General features: G+C 39.6%; 1 protein-coding gene and 1 pseudogene across 1 annotated transcript in view; one reads left to right on the top strand and one right to left on the bottom strand.

Annotated features, from left to right (window-relative positions):
• LOC139186833 (cyclic nucleotide-binding domain-containing protein 1-like) overlaps window positions 1-20940 on the top strand; it is a 358895-nt gene that overhangs the window by 210392 nt on the left and 127563 nt on the right. The gene's annotated exons all lie outside the window — the stretch shown is intronic.
• On the bottom strand, window positions 10310-10754 carry LOC109568321 (colipase-like; annotated as a pseudogene).

Genomic DNA, 20940 nt, shown 5'->3' with positions numbered 1-20940 from the left:
GATGCACTATCCTGACTGAGTAGCCACAGCAAAACAGTTCTTATTTTCATGTGCCTTGACTCCCCTGAGCATAGACACCTGGATTTCTGGGGTAGAACTCAGTCCAAGGGCAGACAATCCATAGATGAACAAGACTTGAGGTGGATTTTTGTGAAGGAGTAAAGTGGGTCTTTCTCTTGACAATTCAAACGAGAAAAACAGTGGTGTGAATCAGGTAGTAATGGGAATAGAAATGGAAATGATGCAGCAAATTAAGAGTAAATGCACAAAGGGTCACTGATAAGTGAAAATTATGAGGGAACATAAGAGACTTAAAAGGAAAAATAGCAAAATAGAGATCAGCTATACAGAATAGAACAATACAAGTATTTTGTTTACAAAGCCCACAGCAATAAGAGTAAAGATACACTGAGTCAAAAGATGAATGTTCTATAGAGTGAAGATCTACATGACTTTCCACTTTTGCTGTAGTTCCTAGAGTTCCTTGAATTCTAAATGGGATTTCAGTTCTAGTTCCTTTGAGGCCCAACCATATTTGATTAAGATTCTTCTCTTTTTGTGTGTGAGTTGATGTTTCTTTTCTCTCAAGCAAGAGAACTAAGTCTGAATGGCTTAAGCAAAATCTACAGTTCGTTTCAAGATTATGTCAAAGCAAAATCTCACTGGACAGAATCAAATAACAAAGGAATACTTTATTCAGCTGAGACAGGGGTCAAGACCACTGAGATAGAGGAGAGATTAAACTTAACATCTCTGAAAAAAGAAGTGGGAGAGTTTTTAAGTGCTGGAGTGAGCTAGTGAAAGTGCTGGAGGGCGCCAGTGAGTTGTCTATTTCATTAGACCATTTGTCTTTGCTAAATGGCACTTACTGAAGTTCAGTTCAGTTCATTTCAGTTCAGCGCAGTGGCTCAGTCGTGTCCAACTCTTTGGAACAACATGGACTGCAGCATGCCGGGCCTCCCTGTCCATCACCAACTCCTGGAGTTTACCCAACTCATGTTCACTGAGTCGATGATGCCATCCAACCAGCTTGTCCTCAGTCATCCCCTTCTCTCCCGCCTTCAATCTTTCCCATCATGGGGGTCTTTCAAATGAGTCAGCTTTTTGCATCAGGTGGCCAAAGGATTGGAGTTTCATCTTCAACATCAGTCCTTCCAATGAAAACTCAGGACTGATTTCATTTAGGGTGGACTGGTTGGATTTCCTTGCAGTCCAGGGGACTCTCAAGAGTCTTCTCCAACACCACAGTTCCAAAGCATCAATTCTTCAGTGCTCAGCTTTCTTCATAGTCAAACTCTCACATCCATACATGACTACTGGAAAAACCATAGCCTTGACTAGATAGACCTTTGTTGGCAAAGTTGTCTCTGCTTTTTAATATGCTATCTAGGTTAGTCATAAATTTCTTGCCAAGGAGTAAGCATCTTTTAATTTCATGGCTATAGTCACCATCTTCAGTGATTTTGGAGCCCCCCAAAATAAAGTCTGCCACAGTTTCCACTGTTTCCCCATCTATTTCCCATGAAGTGATGGGACCAGATGCCATGATCTTAGTTTTCTGAATGTTGAACTTTCAGCCAACTTTTTCATTTTCCTCTTTCACTTTCATCAAGAGGCTCTTTAGTTCTCTTCACTTTCTGCAATAAGGATGGTGTAATCTGCATATCTGAGGTTACTGATATATCTCCCTACAATCTTGATTCCAGCTTGTGCTTCATCCTGCCCAGTGTTTCTCATGATGTACTCTGCATGGAAGTTAAATAAGTAGGGTGACAATATACAGCCTTGACGTAGTCCTTTTCTCATTTGGAACACGACTAAGTGACTGAATTGAACTGAACTGTTGTTCCATGTCCAGTTCTAACTGTTGCTTCCTGACATGCATACAGATTTCTCAAGAGGCAGGTCAGGTGGTCTGGTATTCCCATCTCTTTCAGAATTTTCCACAGTTTATTGTGATCCACACAATCAAAGGCTTTGGCATAGTCAATAAAGCAGAAATAGATGTTTTTCTGGAACTCTCTTGCTTTTTCAATGATCCAGCTGATGTTGGCAATTTGACCTCTGGTTCCCCTGCCTTTTCTAAAACCAGCTTGAACATCTGGAAGTTCACGGTTCATGTATTGCTGAGGCCTGGTTTGGAGAATTTTGAGCATTACTTTACTAGCGTGTGAGATGAATGCAATTGTCTGGTAGTAGAGCATTCTTCGGCATTGCCTTTCTTTGGGATTGGAATGAAAACTGACCTTTCCCAGTCCTGTGGCCACTGCTGAGTTTTCCACATGTGCTGGCATATTGAGTGCAGCACTTTCACAGCATCATCTTTCAGGATTTGAAATAGCTCCCCTGGAATTCCGTCACCTCCACTAGCTTTGTTCATAGTGATGCTTTCTAAGGCCCACTGGACTTCACATTCCAGGATGTCTGGCTCTAGGTCAGTGATCACACCATTGTGATTATCTGGGTCGTGAAGATCTTTTTTGTGCAGTTCTTCTGTGTATTCTTGCCATCTCTTCTTAATATCTTCTGCTTCTGTTAGGTCCATACCATTTCTGTCCTTTATTGTGCCATCTTTGCATGAAATGTTCCCTTGGTATCTCTGACTTTCTTGAAGAGATCTTGAGTCTTTCCCATTCTATTATTTTCCTCTATTTCTTTGCCCTGATCACTGAGGAAGGCTTTCTTATCTCTCCTTGCTATACTTTGGAACTCTACATTCAATTGGGTTTATCTTTCCTTTTCTCCTTTGCTTTTCACTTCTCTTCTTTTCATGGCTATTTGCAAGGCCTCCTCAGACAGCCATTTTGCTTTTTTGCATATCTTTTTCTTGGGGATGGTCTTGATCCCTTTCTCCTTTACAATGTTACAAACCTTCTTCCATAGTTCATCAAGCACTCTGTCTATCAGATCTAGTCCCTTTAATCTATTTGTCACTTCCACTGTATAATCATAAGGGATTTGATTCAGGTCATACCTGAATTGTCTAATGGTTTTCCCTACTTTCCTCAATTTAAATCTCAATTTGGCAATAAGAATTTCATGATTTGAGCCACAGTCAGCTCCTGGTCTTGTTTTTGCTGACTATAGAGCTTCTTCATTGTTGCCTGCAAAGAATATAATCAATCTGATTTTGGTGTTGACCACTGGTGATGTCCATGTGTAGAGTCTTCTCTTGTGTTGTTGGAAGAAGGTGTTTGCTATGACCAATGCATTCTCTTGGCAAATTCTATTAGTCTTTGCCCTGTGTCACTGTGTAATCCAAGGCCTAATTTGCCTGTTACTCCAGGTGTTTCTTGACTTCCTACTTTTGCATTCCAGTCCCTTTAATGAAAAGCACATGGTTTTTGGATATTAGTTCTAGAAGGTCTTGTAGGTCTTCATAGAACTGTACAACTTCAGCTTCTTCTGCATTAGTGGTTGGGGCATAGGCTTGGATTACTGTGATATTGAATGGTTTGCCTTGGAAATGAACAGAACAGAGATCATTCTGTCATTTTTGAGATTGCATCCAAGTACTGTATTTCCCACTCTTGTTGACTATGATGAAGTTTCTTAAGTTAGACTTCCAATTTCCACAGAGACTGGGAGATAGGTTCTCTGTCTTGATTACACTTCAAAGGGATGGCTTTAAGGTCCTTGAGGAAGACATTCCTGGGTTGTAAAACAGGCAAGAGGTTACATTTACATCTCAAAGGAGCAGTGAATTTACAGTTAAAATTTTCTAAAGTGAATGCTCTAAAAAACGGTCAGGGATTTATCATCAGGAATAAACCTACTTAAAGTTTAGTTAGATTGAGGGAAATATTAAGACCTTCTTGGTCAATCACCAGAGAGGAGATTTACATCTCAAAGGAGCAGTGAATTTACAATTACAATTTTCTAAAGTGAATGCTCTAAGAAACAGTCAGGGGCTTATCATCAGGAATAAACGTGTCTAAAGTTTAGTGAGATTGAGGGAAATGTTAAGACCTTCTTGGTCAATCACCTGAGAATTTAAAGAGCTGAAACCTTGACAATCAAGCTTTAGGGAGGCAAAGAGCAGAAAAGTTGTAGTGACGTTGGCAGCAAGAGGTCTGTGTTCTCCCAAAACACCATCGCAAAGGCAGCATAGTTGGGCTTCTCTGGTAGCTCAGAGGGTAAAGTGTCTGCCTACAAAGCAGGAGAACTGGGTTTGATCCCTGGGTTGGAAAGATCTCCTGGAGAAGGAAATGGCAGCCCACTCCAGTACTCTTGTCTGGAAAATCCCACGGATGGGGGAGCCAGTAGGCTACAGTCCATGGGGTCGCAAAGAGTCGGACACGACCCAGCGACTTCACTTTCACTTGCTTTCTAACTACGTCTTGGCTGTATCTTTGCAGTTACTTAAAAACTATCAAAAATATCATTTTGACCCAGTTTAGATGGAGTGCATATATATTCATTTTTTCATTCATTCAGCAAGTGTTTACTGAGTGTTTACAATGTACCAGACACTTTCTAAACATAGAGATTTATTCATTAGTGAAGAAAATATTCAAAACTCTCTGTATTTAAATACATAGCAAGTCAACAGATGGGACCAAAATAATTAAACAAAATATTTAGCAGTGGCATCAACCAGATGATGGAGTAGGAATCTTCTTTTACCTTTCTTTAGGATGTTTCTACCATCATTTCCCCACAGAAACTTTATTTTGTCAACAGTCTGCAGGTGAGAGTACTTTTTTGGGAGTTCAAATTTCTAGTAGCGAAGTTCTAGCATACCATTAGAGCAATATCTATATCTGTATATAATATATCTGAGAATGGGTGTGTTAAAGAGGGGAGAAGAATGGTTTCCCGTCATCTGCATCATCCCTTTCCCAAGGCAGCAGAGCTCAGGGCCATGCAGTTTCTCCCGTGGAGGAATGCAAGAACTCAGTGAATGAGTACCCTCCTTCCAGCTCTTCGGACACTGCTAAAGAGGCTCACTTCTTTCTTGCTGTACCTCGAATACTGAAATTATAAAAATGAGAGGGAGGGGGAAGGGAGTGTTTCTCAGAATTCATCACAGGGCAGCAGAAGCTTTATGAACTCCATCAAAAAGTCTACCCATGAGCCACTTGGGATGCCTCAACTGTGATTCTACCAACTGGCACATGAGAGCCCTTAATATTAATCCTCTGTGTTCCTCACCCCTCCCCACGTTTTAGATTCCCCATGCAGCCTCATGCACAATGGTAAGAAGCTTTGGCAGAGGGCTAACACACATGCACAGAAGGCTTGCCGCCTCTGTGGGATCGGAAGAAGCCCATACTTCAGAATTCGGGTCCTGCCCTAAGGGAAACAAACGGGAGGCTCTCAACCCCCAGTCTAGCATTGCAGAATTGAGAGATGGCATGCCACTTTAAATATCCCCTCTCCAGAAGGAGCAGGTAGCGTGGAGCAGGTACATTCAAAGAAAAGTTTTGAGAAAGGCTCAGAATCTCTAGTTAGGCTCACTTGTGAAGGCATTTCTCTATGAACACTAAAGGTCGGTAAAGACTGGAGGAGATGAGCGCTTCTTCAAATGTAGAGACAGTAGTGCAAGACTTTGAGGAGCATGAATGGCCAAAGACACCTGAGCCCCAAAGGTACACAGGGCACACAGTGATTTTTCCATAACCAGCCCCCTAAAAAGGAAATCTAAGGTACCTGGCAAATAATTCAAAATAACTATTTTAGGAAGCTCAGCGAGTTACAAAAAACACAAACAGACCACTCAATGAGATCAGGAATAAATGTGTATGTAAAATGAAAAGTTCAACACAGAGAAATCATTAAAAAATACAAAAGTTCAAGACCTGAAGAATAAATTGAATGAAATGAAAGTGTCAACATCATATTTAAACAAGCAGAATAAAAAAATATCTGAGCTAGTCCATGACATTTATGATATACCATCAAATGAACTAATGTCTTCATTATGGGAGTTTCAGATATAGAAGAGAGGGAGAAAGAGGCAGAACATTTATTTAAAGAGATAGTGACTGAAAATTTTCCAAATCTGGAGACAAATATGGACAACCAAGTGCATACAGATGAAAGGTCCAAAATGATATTTAGCCCAAAGAGGATTTCACTGACAAATCAAACCTTAAAAAAAAAAAAAAAAATAGAGAGAGAGACAGTTTTGAAAGTAGCAAGAGAAAAGAGAGGGAGATCATAGAAAAGGAAGCATCAATAAGATTACTAGCTGATTTCTTAGCAGACAACTTACAGGGCAGGAGGCGTGGCATGGGCCTTCCAAGACTAAAAAGAGCTGATGGAATTCATGCTGACTGGACCTGTTTTAAAAGAAATTTGAAAGGGAGTTCTTCATACTGAAATGAAGCTAATTTAGTAACAATAAAACAAATAAAGTACAAAGTAAAGGCAAGTATATAGCCAAATTCAACATACTCTTTTGATGCAATAGCAGTTTGTGAATTACTTTTAATATAAGTATAAACTTTAAAAGACAAAAGTACTAAAAAAAAGCTATAGTTACCATAACTTGGTAATGGGTATACAATTTAAAAAGACATAAATTGTCAATCTTGAATAAAATAGAGCAGAAGTAAAACAGTTCCTTATGCAATTGAAGTTGTCATTATCAGCTTAAAATAGGCTGTTACAACTATCAGAAATTTATGGAAGCCTCATGTTAAAGTGAAAGATGCTCAGTCGTGTCCTACTCTTTGCGACCCTATGGACTATACAGTTCATGGAATTCTCCAGGCCAGAATACTGGAGTGGTGGGTAGCCTTTCCCTTCTCCAGGGGATCTTTTCAACTCAGGGATTGAATCCAGGTCTCCTGTATCGCGGGGAGATTCTTTACCAGCTGAACCATAAAGGAAGCCCAAGAATACTGGAGTGGGTAGCCTCCCCCTTCTCCAGCGGATCTTCCCGATCCAGGAATTGAACGGAGGTCTCCTGCATTGTAGGTGGATTCTTTACCAACTGAGCTATCAGGGAAGTCCAAGCTACATGTTAACCATAAATCAAAAACCTATAGCAGACACACAAACACACAAAAGATTGTTGTCATTGTCTGCCGCTCAGTTGTGTCAGACTCTGTGATCCCGTGGACTGCAGCACACCAGGCTTCCCTGTCTTTCACCATCTCCCAGAATTTGCTCAAACTCACATCCATTGAGTCGGTGATGCCATCCAATCATCTCATCTTCTATTGTCCCCTTCTCCTCTTGCCTTCAATCTTTCCCAGCACCAGGGTCTTTTCTAATGAATAGGCTCTTTACATCAGTTGGCCAAAGTATTGGAGCTTCAGCTTCAGTATCAGTCCTTACAATGAATATTCAGGACTGATTTCCTTCAGGATGGACTGGTTTCAACTCCTTGCTGTCCAAGGGATACTCAAGAGTCTTCTCCAACACCACAGGTTAAAAGCATCAATTCTTTGGTGCTCAGCTTTCTTTATAGTCCAATTCTCATATCCATACATGACTACTAGAAAAACCATAGCTTTGACTAGATGGATCTTTGTTGGCAAAGTGATGTCTCTGCTTTTTAATATGCTGTCTAGGTTGGTCATAGCTTTTCTTCCAAGGAGCAATAAAGAAATTAAGATATGTCATTACAGAAAATCATCAAATCACAAGCAAAATAGCAAGCAAGAAAGAAGTGAATTTAAAAAAAAAATCAGAAAGCAATGAACAAATTGACAACAGAAAGCCCTTACCTAGCAATAATTCTTTATTTTAAATAGATTAACTTCTCCAATTATAAAATATAGAGTGAATAGATTAAAAAAAGAAAACACACACACTGTATACTCTCTATAAGAGATTCATTTCAGTTTCAAGAACACATTGGCTTAAAGTGAATGTATGGAAGAACTACTCCAAATATTCCAAGCAAATGGAAACCAAAAAAATAAAGAAGATGTGATATACATATATATATGAATATGCATATACATAGATATAGAATATAATAATTCCATTCTATTAATTAATATAATTCTATTATTCTGTATAATATATATAATAGAATAATACTCAGGCATTTGCAGCAACATGGATGGATTTAGAGGGTATTGAAACTGTTAGTCACTCAGTCATGTCTGACTCTTTGTGACCCCAGGGACTGTAGTCTGCCAGCCTCCTCTGTCCATGGAATTCTCCAGGCAAGAATATTGGAATGGGCTACCATTTCCTTCTTTAGGGGATCCTCCCCACCCAGGAATTGAACCCTAGTCTCCTGCATTGCAGGCAGATTCTTTACCATCTGAGCCACCAGTGAAGCTTAGAGGGTACTAGGTTAATTGAAATAAATCAGACCAAGAAAAATGAATCCCATATGATTTCACTTATTTGTGGAATCTAAAAACCCAAATCAAACAACAAACAAAACAAAACAGAAACAGGCCCATAGTTATACAGAATAAACTGGTGGTTGCCAAGGAGAAGGGTTGTTGTTATTCAGATGCTCTTTGTGACCCCATTGACTCCAGCAGATCAGACCTCCCTGACCTTCACTACTCCTGAAGTTTGAGCAAACTCTTGTCCATTGAGTAGATGATGCCATTCAACCATCTCATTCTCTGTCACCACCTTCTGCTCTCAATCTTTCCCCACATCAGGGTCTTTTCCAATGAGTCAGCTCTTTGCATCAGATGGCTAAAGAACTGGAGCTTCAGCTTTAGCATCAGTCCTTCCAATAAGTATTCAGGGTAGATTTCCTTTAGGATGGACTGCGATGTGCCCTAGTTGGCCCGTATTAGGGCGGGTGGGTTCTTAGCATGTGGAGCCGTAGTTCCCTGACCAGGGATTGAATCTGGGCTCCCTCCATTGAAAGTGTGGAGTCTTAACCACTGGACTGCCAGGGAAGTCCCAAGAAGGGTGGTAGGGGGACAGAGAAAATAGGTGAATGGATTAAAAGGTGTAAACCTTCAAATCTAAAATAAATGAATCATTTATTACATTATGCGACATAATGTATATGTCAGGAATGGAACTGATGATATTGTAATACTTTATATGTTGCAGGATAATAACTGGTCATACTGTACTGATCATTTCATAATATATAAGTGTATTCAATTACTAAGTTGTCCACTTGAAATTAATGTAATATTGTGTGTTAATTATAACTAATGGAAAGAATTAGTTCTAATTCTAATTAAATAAAGCACATCACTAAAGACAAATAGATCATAGAAGAAATAAAAAGGGAAAATAAAAAATATCTTGAGACAAACAGAAATGAAAGCACAGCATACCAAATCTCATGGGATGCCCCAAAGCAGTTCTGAGATGTGTTTATAAGAAATAATTTCAGTAAGAAAAAGGAAAGATCTCAAATAACCTATTTTTGCTTCTCAAGGAACTAGAAAAATAACAAACTTGGCCCAAAGTAAGTAGAAGGGAGGAAATATTAACAAAAGCCAGAGCAGAAATAAGTGAAATAGAAACTAGACAAAAATACAACATATGAAACCAAGAGTTTAGTGTTTTTTTTTTTTTTGAAAAGATGAACAAATAAGAAACATTTTTGGTAGACCAAGACAAAAAGATGTCTCAAATTCAGAAATGTAACAATGGATATTGCAACAGATACCACAAATACTATGGGTCATAAGTGACTATTATGAATAATTATACACCCAAAAATTGGATAACCTAATAGAAATGGATACAATTCTATAAGCATGCAACCTAACAAGCCTGAATCAGGATGAAACCAAAAATCTGTATAGAGCAACAGTGAGTAAGGAGATTGAGTCAATAATGAGAAACCTCCCAGCAAGAAAAGTCGAGGGCAGATGATTTCTCTGGTGGATTCTGATAAATTAACACCAATACTTCTCAAACCCTTTTAAAAAAAGGAAGAGGAGGGTACATTCCCCAAATTCATTTTATACATCCAGCATTACTTTATAGCAAGACTATATGGACGTCAAATGAAAAGAAAATTACAAGCGAATGTCTCTGACAAAAAACAGACCACAAAAATCCTCAGCAAAGTACTACTAACTGAATTTGACAGCCCACTAAAAGGATCATGCAATGCAATCAAGTGAGATTTATCCTTGGGATGCAGGGATGGCTAATACATGTGAATCAATCAATACACGTACCACAGTAACAAAATTGTGAAAGTGTTAATTACTCAAGTCATGTCTGATTCTTTGCAACCCCATGGACTGTAGCCCATCAGGCTCTTCTATCCATGAAATTCTCCAGGCAAGAATGCTGGAGTGAGTAGCTATTTCCTTCTCCAGGGGATTTTCCTGATCCAGGGATCAAATCTGGGTCTCCTGTACTGCAGGGAGATTCTTTTTTTTTTTATCCAGGTGACTGGGGAAGGTTTGCAAGAGGGGATTTAATTGCCAAGAACCCAGTTAGAAGGCGGAGGTGCCAGTCGAGGCGGTGGCCGGCCGGGGGCTGGTCCTGGTGGAGGAGGGTCCTGGGGTGTGCTAGCCCGGGTGAGCTCGCTTACTCTGTGGCATGTCAGAGATCAAGGCAGACGCCAAAGTTGGTGTTGGTGATGGAGCCCACGATGGTCTTGTCGACGTCGCAGGTCAGGCCCCGCTCACAGGGACACTTGTAGTCAACCCCATAGAGCGTAAAGGCGGAGCTCTCGCTGTTCCTGCTGGCCTTGGGTGCGCAGCCGGCCAGGCTCAGGCCGTCTTCCCGGTAGCAGCACTTGCTGTGAGCTCACCCTCATCCAGGTTGATTATGATTCCCCGGGGGTCGGGAACTGCATAGACTACTGCACGGGCGACGAGCAGAAGGCCGAGGACCTTCTCCATGATGAGTGGGCACAGCTGGTGTAGGTTGCAACCGGCAGATCAGGTCAGGTGGCAAAAGACAGATTCTTTACTCTCTATGCCACCAGGGGCACCCACCATATTAACAAAATGAAGGATACAAATCATATGATTATCTCAATAGATTATGGAAAAAACATTTGACAAAATTCAACATAAAAACTTTCTATGAGGTGGGTATAGAAGGGATATACCTTCTATAATAGAGCAAATTTTTTTATTGCTGTGATAAATGTCATGGGAATTTAAATAGGAATTGCATTAAATCTATAGATTGCCTTGACAGTACGGATATTTTAACAATGTTAATTCTTCCAATCTGTGAACATGGGATATCTTTCCTTTTGTTTGAATCTTCTTTAGTTTCTTTCTTCAAAATATTTTTCAGTGTATGGATTTTTCACCTCCTTGATTAAATTCATCCCCAAGTATTTTATTATTTTTGATATAATTTTAAATGATAGAGTTGTATTTCTTTTTCAGGTTGTTCTTTGTTAGTGTATGCTGCTAAGTCGCTTCAGTCGTGTCCGACTCTGTGCGACCCCATAGACGGCAGCCCACCAGGCTCCCCCGTCCCTGGGATTCTCCAGGCAAGAACACTGGAGTGGGTTGCCATTTCCTTCTCCAATGCATGAAAGTGAAAAGTGAAAGTGAAGTTGCTCAGTTGTGTCCGACTCTTTGCAACCCCATGGACTGCAGCCTACCAGGCTCCTCAATCCATGGGATTTTCTAGGCAAAAGTACTGGAGTAGGGTGCCATTGCCTTCTCCGGTTAGTGTATAGAAACACAATCAATTTTGGGGGGTTAATTTTGTATTTTATAACTTTGCTGAATTTGCTTATTAGTTCTATCATTTGTGTGTGTGTGTGTGTGTGTGTGTGTGTGTATGTGTGTGAAATCTTAAGACTTTTTTTTTTTGCATAAGATTTACATTCAGCAGAGACTGCTTTACTTCTTTTCCAACTTGGATCCATTTTATTTCTCTTTTGTCCAATTGCTCTGGTTAAAACATCCAGTATTGTTAATAGGAGTGATGAGAGTGGACATCTTTGTCCTGTTTCTGATCTTACATAAAAAGCTTCTATTTACTATTACTATTTTATTTTTTTTTTACTATTGCATATGATAGCAGCAATGGGCTTTTCTTATATAATCTCTATTATAGAAGGTACGTTCCTTCTATACCCACCTTGTAGAAAGTTTTCATGTTGAAAAAGAAAAAGTTATATGCAGGGTGGACCAATGCGGGGAGAATCTGGAGTTGGCTGCAGCATGAGTGGGTGATGACATGAGTGTAATTATGGAAGGAAAGAATTATTAAACCTCAGCCAAAGAGGACGACTAAGGAGACATTTTGAAAACTGGGGTAACCACAATTTTACTTAATTCACAATTTTGAATAGCACTAATCCTATATTCCTTGTCAAGAAGGCTGTAGATTGATAACTCTCAGCAGCCCCTCCATGCAAAGCTGTTTCATAGTTGGTTGTTTGGTTGCTAAGTCATGTCCTTCTCTTTTAAGACCCTATGTAGTATAGCCCACCAGGCTCCTGTGTCCATGGGATTTCCCAGGCAAGAATACTGGAGTGGATTGCTATGTCTTCCTCTGGGGGATCGTCCCGACCCACAGACTGAACCTGGGTCTCCTGCATTGCAGGCAGATTGTTTATGCTGAATCACCAGGGAAGCTCATAAAGCTGCCTATTCTCTACAGATTCCAAATATCTACACATAATTCTACTCTTACATGGTTCTAGTATTTCTGTAGTGAGTTTTCAGATTATTTCTGGTTTTCCAAATTTTCATTAATGAACATATGCTAGATTTTAGTCCCTTCAGTCGTGTCCGACTCTTTGCGACCCTATGGACTACAGCCAACCAAGCTCCTCTGTCCGTGGGGATTCTCCAGTCAAGAGTACTACAGTGGGTGGCCATGCCCTCCTCCAGGGGATCTTCCTGACCCAAGGATCGAATCCAGGTAACCTGCATTGCAGGCAGATTCTTTACCACTGAGCCACCAGGGAAGCCTTTCTAAAACAGAAGAAAAAACAATAAAAATGTAAGTTCTCAAGGTTAAATAAAGCAATATATTTATTTATATACTGAAAGCCATTGTGGTTTCAGGAAATTGTGTCCTATTAGTTCTACCTCTTTTAAGTTTTCTAGCCTAAAATAATATCAAAACAACTTCCAATAAACACTCGATGCAAGGAGAATAGATGTAGAAATAGGATTTCCTTCACCTTTGTTAAGAAGGATATTCTATAGCTTTCCTGTATGTGGTCAGCTTGTTTAAAAAGTGGTTTAGGGTGACATGCTCACACATGTTTCTAACTTGACTGGTTAGTATTTACTTTTCAGCTTGTTGAAGGTCTCTCTAATTGGATAGAAAATGTTAGTTACTCACCACAACATAAAATAGTGGAAGGTGACCTGAGGAAAGCACTTTACTAGTCTCTTGGGAAATAAAATTACTTATCGGTAATTGTTTTGCTAGCTGAAGAAATATATCAGACTGCCATTTCTACATGAATTTTCTGGATATGATGTGACCTACGACTTTAATGTCAATGGAAAGAAGCTCTTGTAGAGTTTCTCAGCCTTTTGTATGCTCTAGTTAACCTGAGGGACCTTTCAGCTATAATTCGTAGAGAAAGACTGCAGAATGACGTGGAGGAGGGAAGCACTGAATTGTAAGTCATATGCCAGCAGGCAGGTAACAAATTATGGACAGAAGCATTGGGAATAAGAAAAAAGAAAAGTAAAATATCCCCCTATCACCTTACCTAAAAGCAGACAGTGTCACGGGACATTGATGAAGTAAATGTCATAAAATTCCAGAGTGTTGTCTGGAGCTTGGGTGAGACACGTAATTAATTGCTCATTCATTCAATGACTGCTTGTGGCTCACCTACATTGTATGAAGGACCGTGTCAGGCAATGGAGATGCATCCGTAAGCCAGGTAGACACGGTCCCTGTATTTAGATAGAATATGCAATTAAACAAGCAATAACATGTTGGAGAGAGGTAAACTGTATTTCGAGACTTGTACAAAAATCGACATCTTATCTCATTTTGGGAGAATTTAGAACGACGAAAAGGCATGAATAATAAATAAGGAGTTCAGTGGACTTCCCTGGTGACTCAGACAGTAAAGCGTCTGTCTACAATGCGGGAGACCCGGGTTCGATCCCTGGGTCGGGAAGATCCCCTGGAGAAGGAAATGGCAACCCACTCCAGTACTATTGCCTGGAAAATCCCACGGACAGAGGAGCCTGGTAGGCTACAGTCCACGGGGTCACAAAGAGTCAGACACGACTGAACGACTTCACTTATGGTGCTCCAGAAAGAAGAAACAGTATGTAAAAAGACCAGAGAGACAAGAAACTGGGCTGAAGAGAAGGAAATTCAGGATGACTGGTGCAGAGCACCATGTTAAATTGGAATTGACACCCAAATAAGTCCAAGTGCATTCTTCTTTCTACAATGATTTATCAAATGCCTAACAGTTTTTGATCTAAGATACAAAAATAAAATATTTTCTAAACTTTAGTATCTTCAGTTATGGAAAATAAAATAAAACCAACAGTAACACAGAGTGAAAAGTGATATAATTGTGAGAGCCTGAAGCTCTAAAGAAACACATAAGTAGGAAAATAAGGAGGAAAGTCTAAGAACTGAAAAAGTTTTAAGAGGTGATTCTTGGATCGAATCTTAAAGGGCCATGGGGAGTTGATTAAGGAGGGGAAGGAAGTGCATTTAAGCAGTGGGACAGCGTGTCCAGTGGTTTAGAGACAAGAGAGAACAAGATACATTTCGAACTGTGAGTGGGATGTTTTTACTACAGTAGCATTTTCCAAAGTACGCCTCAGGAAACATCCTGTAAGAAAGAAGGTCTGAAACAGGTATATTGTCTGTCCCATTCTTGGAAAGTCACAATGCCCATTAGCTCAGTAAAAGATCTGAAAATATCTACAATGAATAACATAACAATGTTTGGTTCAGCATTTTTTCAAAATTGCTTTATCTTAGAACTTCCTCTATTATCCTCCTTTTTTGGTGGGGGAGGGATCAGGAGCCGCACTCGATGACATACCAGGCCTTAGCACTCGCTCCACTCTAAGGGGGTTGGGAACCACCTCTCTGAGAGGTAAATTAGGAAATATTTAAATGGAAGTTTGGGCATATCGTCATCATATTTCCTCTTTTCAACTTAGCTTTTATTGACTATAGTAAGAACACTTGACGTGGGATCTATTTTCTTTAGTTATTGAGCGCACAATACAACATTGTCCATCACAGTATCAGTGCTATACAGCAGATATATAGTTTACTCATCTTCCAGAACCGAAACTTTGTACCTGCTGAAAAGCAACTCCCCATCTCTTCCTCCCCCAGCCCAAGAAATCACCATTCTACTCTCTTTTTTTAGATGTCTGACTATTTTAGACTCCTCGCATGAGTAGTATCATGCAGTATGTCCTTCATTGAGTGGTTTGTCTCATTTAGCATAATATCCTCAAAACTAATCCATTCTGCCACATATGACTGGATTTTCTTCCTTTTCTTCAGAGCTAGTACACATACTATATATTTTTATCTAATATATGTACTACATTTTCTTTATAGATCGTTTCCGCATCCTGGCCACTGTGATTAGTGTTGTAATGAACACAGGAATGCAGATACATCTTTGAGTTAGTGGTTTCATTAGTTTTGGATAAATGCTCATAGTTGACTTCGCTGGATAATATGGTGTCACTATTTTTAATCTTTTGGGGACTCTCTGTACTGTTTTCTAAAGTGACTGCACCATTTTACATTTCCACCAACAGTGTACAATTTCTCTACATCCTCATCAATGATTGTCATTTATTTTTTGTTGTTTTGTTTTCCTAGCAGTCATCTTAACAAGTGTGAGGTGATATCTCATTATGATTTTGATTTGCATTTCTCTGATGATTAATGATGTTGAATATCTTTACACGCATTGCCTATTTGTATGAGAAATGTCTATTTGAGTCCTCTATCCATTTTGTTTTTTTAATTGGCTCCATTGTTTTTTTGCTGTTAAGTTGGAGGAGTTGTTCATGTGTTTTGGATATTAGTCTTTTATTAGATATATTGTTTGCAAATATTTGATCTCATTCCATAGTTTGCCTTTTCATGTGTTCACCATTCTTTGCTATGCAAAGGTTTTTTGGTGTTTGGTGTTATATTCAAGGAATCATTGTCATAAAGACAGACATATAGACCAATGTAACAGAATAGAGCCCCAACATCAACTCAGGCATACATCACAAGTCTTCTAGGACACAAAGGGTAATCTCTTCAACTTATGCTGCTAGCAGAACTGGATAGCCACATCCAAAAGAACGAAATTGCATACTTATCTTAAAACACACACATAAATCAACTCAAAATGGATTAAAGACTTAAATGTAAGACCCGAATCTGTAAAACTCCTAGGAGAAACCATTCTTCCACTTGAAATATGTTTTTAGAAGGGAGCACTCTCTCCAGGTGGGGAAATGTACTCTTGTTCAGCAATACCTAGGGCTGGGATAGTTTTTCTGATTATAGAAAAAGCTTCATTAGTAATAAAGTAATAAAAATAATAAAAAGTAATAAATAAAATAAAAACATTTAAAAAGTAATAAAAATAATCATAGCTTCATTAGTAATAAAGAGAGTGCTTTGGTTATCTATTTCTTATTATCTTCACAATTGGGCAGGTAAGAATGCTATTTATTGTCTTCCAAGAGATCCAGGTATTAAATAATTTGATCGCTATTGTGTAGGTCATTGGGAGTCATTGAAGTATTTTACCAGTGAGCAACATGATCAGACTTGCATTTGAAGGTTTTGATGGCAGTGTAGAAGCTATGCTGAAGGGGCACATGTGGAAGTTGAGAAGCTAATCAAAAAGGCGGAATCCAGGCAAGAAAAGATCAGAGCTTGAATTACTCCAATGGCAGTGGTTATATGAATAAGGAGATATGGGTATGGGGTTTAGTTAGAAAGTTGAATCAACAGAACTAGGAGCCAAGACGTGTGTGATGTAAAATAGAGAAAATCTAGGACAACTCACAGATTTTTGAATGGAGGTGAATTATATTTGGTTTGATGAAAGTGTACAACCTTATTTCCAGCACACTGAGCTGAACATGCTTTAGAAATGTGCCGGTGGAGGTGTACAGTTGTTACATTATATATATATATATATATATATTTTTTTTTTTTTTCCTAAAGTTGAGAGACATTTATAGTGCAGAAATGCACGCATAGGGGTTGCTCACATCTAGTGATGTTTGAAGTCCTGGTCTCAGTCACTCTTCAGGAGAGTGTGTGGGTAGCGGTCCCACTCAGTATTAACCCCATTATGTGTCTAATGTGTACCAGCACTATAGTCAGGACTTTGCACACAGGTCTCATTTACTTCTCTCGGTAGTTCTTTAAGGTGAACACAATCACCATCATTTTACAAATGAAACTGGAGTTTCCACTTGTTTTGGCAACTAATAATTCATTTGGTTCATAATTATTTCCAGGATAGCTTAAATGTATCTGATAAAATATACTTGTAATCAGACACACACATAGACATGTCTTTGTGGTTTGTTATTGCAAATAGTTTTTGTAGGGGGTGTATATTCAAAGAATGTTGCTAAGTAATGCCTTTTGACAAATTTAATTTTAATCTTGATTGGGATTTCAGTTTGTTATGGGAACAAAGAACAGAAAATCATGGTGCTGTCATTCCCTTTTCGTTTCTCTATCAAAGATCAAATTCAGAGGCATACTTTCTATAGCATTTATAAGTCAGAAACATAATTCCCTACTAGAATTCTAGTAAAAAGAAAAAAAAAAAAAAAAGGAAGAATATACTTATTTTGCACATGCATTTGGAGGTAGGGAAGTGGTCCAGGATCTAGAATTTGGTGAAAATCACTTACTTTGAAGTCTAAGGCACAGAGCTAAATGAGTTTGTGATCCCCTTGTATGGGGGAGGTATTTGGATAGTCGAGTTTAGAGGAAGCCTCTGCACCCATGGGCTTTAACGGCAGATTGACCAGCAGATGAACATTATCTTAAAAAACAGCCTACTCCAAAAAGCAAGTTAATGTAGATTTATCAGCAATTGTTTATGCACCATCTGATTTCTGAGATTTAAACTTGATTATCAATACTATTTCTTTTCTAATCATATGTGATTTTTTAAATCATTGGTCTGTCTGGCTAACTTTGAATATTCAATAAGATTTTTTGTGTGTGTGTACATACATCAGTTCAGTTCAGTTCAGTCGCTCAGTCGTGTCCAACTCTTTGCGACCCCATGAATCGCAGCACGCCAGCCCTCCCTGTCCATCACCAACTCCCGGAGTTCACTCAGACTCACATCCATCGAGTCAGTGATGCCATCCAGCCATCTCATCCTCTGTCATCCCCTTCTCCTCCTGCCCCCAATCCCTCCCAGCATCAGGTCTTTTCCAATGAGTCAACTCTTTGCATGAGGTGGCCAAAGTACTGGAGTTTCAGCTTTAGCATCATTCCTTCCAAAGAAACCCCAGGGCTGATCTCCTTCAGAATGGACTGGTTGGATTTCCTTGCAGTCCAAGGGACTCGCACGAGTCTCCTCCAACACCACAGTTCAAAAGCATCAATTCTTCGGCGCTCAGCCTTCTTCACAGTCCAACTCTCACATCCATACATGACCACAGGAAAAACCATAGCCTTGACTAGCCGGACCTTTGTTGGCAAAGTAATGTCTCTGCTTTTGAATATGCTATCTAGGTTGGTCATAACTTTCCTTCCAAGGAGTAAGCATCTTTTAATCTCATGGCTGCAATCACTATCTGCAGTGATTTTGGAGCCCAGAAAAATAAAGTCTGACACTGTTTCCCCTTCTATTTCCCATGAAGTGATGGGACCAGATGCCATGATCTTCGTTTTCTGAATGTTGAGCTTAAGCCAAGTTTTTCACTCTCCACTTTCACTTTCCTCAAGAGGCTTTTGAGTTCTTCTTCACTTTCTGCCATAAGGGTGGTGTCATCTGCATATCTGAGGTTATTGATATTTCTCCCGGCAATCTTGATTCCAGCTTGTGCTTGTTCCAGCCCAGCATTTCTCATGATGTACTCTGCATATAAGTTAAATAAGCAGGGTGACAATATACAGCCTTGACGTACTCCTTTTCCTATTTGGAACCAGTCTGTTGTTCCATGTCCAGTTCTAACTGTTGCATCCTGACCTGCATACAGGTTTCTCAAGAGGCAGATCAGGTGGTCTGGTATTTCCATCTCTTTCAGAATTTTCCACAGTTTATTGTGATCCACACAGTCAAAGGCTTTGGCATAGTCAATAAAACAGAAATAGATGTTTTTCTGGAACTCTCTTGCTTTTTCCATGATCCAGTGGATGTTGGCAATTTGATCTCTGGTTCCTCTGCCTTTTCTAAAACCAGCTTGAACATCAGGAAGTTCACGTATTGCTGAAGCCTGGCTTGGAGAATTTTGAGCATTACTTAACTAGCATGTGAGATGAGTGCAATTGTGTGGTAGTTTGAGCATTCTTTGGCATTGCCTTTCTTTGGGATTGGAATGAAAACTGACCTTTTCCAGTCCTGTGGCCACTGTTGAGTTTTCCAAATTTGCTGGCATATTGAGTGCAACACTTTCACAGCATCATCTTTCAGGATTGAAATAGCTCAACTGGAATTCCATCAACTCCACTAGCTTTGTTCATAGTGATGCTTTCTAAGGCCCACTGGACTTCACATTCCAGGATGTCTGGCTCTAGGTCAGTGATCACACCTTTGTGATTATCTGGGTCATGAAGACCTTTTTTGTACAGTTCTTCTGTGTATTCTTGCCATCTCTTCTTAATATCTTCTGCTTCTGTTAGGTCCATACCATTTCTGTCCTTTATCAAGCCCATCTTTGCATGAAATGTTCCCTTGGTATCTCTAATTTGCTTGAAGAAATCTCTAGTCTTTCCCATTCTGCTGTTTTCCTCTATTTCTTTGCACTGATCACTGAGGAAGGCTTTCCTATCTCTTCTTGCCATTCTTTGGAACTCTGCATTCAGATGCTTATATTTTTCCTTTTCTCCTTTGCTTTTTGCTTCTCTTCTTTTCACAGCTATTTGTAAGGCATCCCTAGACAGCCATTTTGCTTTTTTGCATTTCTTTTCTATGGGGATGGTCTTGATCCCTGTCTCCTGTACAATGTCATGAACCTCATTCCATAATTCATCAGGCACTCTATCTATCAGATCTAGGCCCTTAAATCTATTTCTCATTTCCACTATATAATCATAAGGGATTTGATTTAGGTCATACCTGAATGGTCTAGTGATTTTCCTTACTTTCTTCAATTTAAGTCTGAATTTGGTAATAAGGAGTCATAATCTGAGCCACAGTCAGCTCCTGGTCTTGTTTTTGTTGACTGTATACAGCTTCTCCATCGTTGGCTGCAAAGAACATAATCAATCTGATTTTGGTGTTGACCATCTGGTGATGTCCATGTCTTCTCTTGTGTTGTTGAAATAGAGTATTTGCTATGACCAGTGCATTTTCTTGGCAAAACTCTATTAGTCTTTGCCCTGCTTCATTCCATATTCCAAGGCCACGTTTGCCTGTTACTCCAGGTGTTTCTTGACTTCCTATTATTAGATGGTAAAGAATCCACCTGCAATGTCGGAAACCTGGGTTCGTTCCCTAGGTTGGGAAGATCCACCAGAGGAGGGCATGGCAACCCACTCCAGTATTCTTGCCTGGAGAATCCCATGGACAGAGGAGCATGGTAGGCTATAGTCCATGGGGTTGCAAAGAGTTGGACACGACTGAGTGACTAAGCATAACACATATATATACATTTTGATAAATCTGAAAATAGAAAGTAAATATCTAAAGTGCCTAGTGGGAAACAACAGGAAAGAAAACCCTTCACACCAGTGGGTGAGTTGATGTCAACTGGAATTGCAGAATGCAGGCTGAAGGTAGCCGTGATAGGTGGCCATCTTGGCCAAAGTCAACAGATACATTGGTATCCCACATTATGACCACCCTGGTGCCTGGAATAATTAACAAATGCCTACATATAGAGATACATTTGATTTCTTTGTACATTCTGCAGAGTGCAGCAGACGGTGCTTTGGCTGACATAA

The sequence above is a fragment of the Bos indicus genome, chromosome 14, assembly GCF_029378745.1.
Source record: "Bos indicus isolate NIAB-ARS_2022 breed Sahiwal x Tharparkar chromosome 14, NIAB-ARS_B.indTharparkar_mat_pri_1.0, whole genome shotgun sequence".
NCBI classification, from domain to species: Eukaryota; Metazoa; Chordata; class Mammalia; order Artiodactyla; family Bovidae; genus Bos; species Bos indicus.
Note: the sequence above shows the minus strand (reverse complement) of the source record. Positions and strands in the feature narration are given on the sequence as shown.